Consider the following 3,032-nt stretch of genomic DNA (forward strand, 5'->3'; position numbering starts at 1 on the left):
ATTCATACACAAAAATGTGCCCACTCATGCACATACACAAACGTCAAATGAAAATAATTATTTACTAACTACTAAATAGTTTGATTTAGGTTTAAAACTAATTATATATATAAACATGAGGATATCTAATTGCCTCATATATATTTTGAATCTATGTTTTAGTAAGTATAGATAATTGAAAATATTGCTCATTAAAATAAACTACATTTTGAAGTTGTTATCAGAGCAGTTAGTAGAGTGAACTCATAAATGTGCATTATATATTTATATAATAAACATAGACACATGCATGGATGTGATAAAATGTGCAATATTTTGTTTGAGTTAGACTAAACTCATTTATCATGATGACATAGTTGTACCTATTTTCCTTGAGTAATACAATGCTTCTTATATTTTGTAAAGCTGAATAAAGTTCTGTTGTATCAATAAACAACAATTTTTTCCATGCATTTGTTGATATACAACTAAGCTGTTATAAAGAATATTGTGATAAACATGAATGAGGGATTATCTCTGTGGCATGCTAACTTAGACTCCTTTATTCATGCACCCGGGAAAGAGTCAGGATAGAACAACTTCACAGTTATAGATTGTATTAGTCAGGGTTTCTATTCCTGCACAAACATCATGACCAAGAAGCAAGTTGGGATTGAATTTGCAATCCTCTACTATACAAATGATGCCTGAACAATCAGACCCACCATGATCATCAATAGGAGGAGGGGACCTCCTCCGTGTGAAGTTTCTGTGCCCCAGTGTAGGGGAATTCCAGGGCCAATAAGTGGGAGAGAGTGGGGTGGCAGGCATGGGAAGGGGGGAGGCAACAGGGGTTTGTTCTTGTTGTTTTTGTTTGTTTGTTTGTTTGTTTTTAGAGGGGAAACTGGGAAAGGAGAAATTTACATGTAAATAAAGAAAATATCTAACATTTTAAAAAAAGAAGCAAGTTGGGGAGGAAATGGTTTATTCAGCTTACTTCCACATTGCTGTTGATCACCAGAGGAAGTCAGGACTGGAACTCAAGCAGGTCAGGAAGCAGGAGCTAACTCAGAAGCCATGGAGAGATGTACCTTACTGGCTTGCTTCCCCTGGCTTGCTCAGCCTGCTTTCTTATAGAACCCAAGACTTCCAGCCCAGGGATGGCACCACCCACAAGGGGCCCTACCCCCTTGATCACTAATTGAGAAAATGTCCCACAGCTGGATATCATGGAGGCACTTCCCCAATTGAAGCTCCCTTCTCTGTGATAACTCCAGCCTGTGTCAAGTTGACACACAAAACCAGCCAGTACATAGATATAGAAGTTAACATTACTCCTCTACCACATGATAAAAGAAAGTTTATTTTACCATTATCACTTTAGCATCTACAACTATTCGCATATCTATACAAAGAGATATGTATGTGTTGGTGTGTGTGTGTGTGTGTGTGTGTGTGTGTGTGTGTGTGTGTGAGAGAGAGAGAGAGAGAGAGAGAGAGAGAGAGCAAATTCATTTTTTCACTATTTCCCATCAGCTCTCTATCAATTTTCTTTCACTTTTCCAACCTGCTTAATTTTTATTTTTTTTATATCATTGAAAAGTAGGCCCCCAGTTCAGAACCAACAATTGCTTGATGCTTCTATCATGGAGTTTAGAAATCATCAGCCATAAGCTTTGTACAGTGTCTTCACTGCATACCATTTCTCTACTTTCACCTTCCAACTCACCCCTGACACACTGAATCTTGCACATTGATCTATTCATTTTATTCTAATGTCCAGTTATTTCTCTGGGCAAGTGTCTAAAAAGTAAAAGTAGTTTGGATAGCACATGTGACCTCTGACTATTCCCACATCAGAGCTAGTCTTGTCTCCTATCCAGTGTTGGTGGTTTTGAAAGGAAAATGAAGCACCCAATAATCCATTTTAAAACATAGAATCTTTTCTATTGAACAGCTTTAAAGGAGCACTGTTACACATTGATTTCTCTCTTTTTTGAATAACCTTGTTCTATACACTCTTGCTGTTAAATATCCAGACCCAGAAAGGAAGATAGCCAAGTCAAGTGGGAAAGCAAAATCTTCATTCCCAAGAAACGTACAAACATCATTGTAAAGGAAAGTTTAAGATATTTTCAGAAGATAGAATTTGCCTTTAGAACACAACCCACTTCACACTGGAGTCAGCTGACACCTAGATCTCATCTATTTCTGGAATGATTTCTGGAGCAGGTAGATTTATTTCCTTTCACTGGAAATGGATATAAGGTAAATGTTGAGACTAAAGGTTATCATATACCAATAGAAAAAGCCGGAGAAAATCCAAGCTGCAGTTTTAAATATGTCACACTAATGGAAACAATGATTAGAGTTGTGTAACAAGTTCTGTGTGATAAAAAAATAAATGTTACAACTTTCCCAGAAAACATATTACGCTTGTTGTTGTTGTTGTTGTTGTTTAGACAGGGTTTCTTTATGTAGCCTTAGCTATCCTGAAACTCACTCAATAGACCAGGTTGGTCTTGAACTGAGAAATCCACTTGCCTCTGCCTCCCAAGTGCTGGGATTAAAGGCATGCACTACCACTGCCCAGCAGTCATACTACACTTCTAAAAGCACGTATTTGTTTTTAAACATACTGATTTTAAAGTAAACATTTTTATCTTTTCTCTTCCATTATTTAATAAATTTCATATGACTATATTTTCCATTCATTATATGTCTATACTCATAAAAATAGATTTAATTAACACCTATGTGCAGAGCATTAAAATTTTTTATATCTTAATGTAAGATATATACATGTATATATTAAATTTATATGCCTATAATAAAAAGTAGAATCTTGTAACTTATTTTTTTAAAAAAATCTTTGCAGAACATTTATTTGCACAGAAAAGGAGAACTATACTTTTTGTACAAAAATCCAACATGTCATAGTTCAAATCTACTAAGAAATACATAACAAAATATCAATTTTGGTAGTCTTTTTTTTTTAAATGTAATACTGTTTATTTAACTTCAAAAACATTTCAGCATTCTAAACATACAAA

This window comes from Mastomys coucha, unplaced genomic scaffold (genome assembly GCF_008632895.1).
Source record: "Mastomys coucha isolate ucsf_1 unplaced genomic scaffold, UCSF_Mcou_1 pScaffold20, whole genome shotgun sequence".
NCBI classification, from domain to species: domain Eukaryota; kingdom Metazoa; phylum Chordata; class Mammalia; order Rodentia; family Muridae; genus Mastomys; species Mastomys coucha.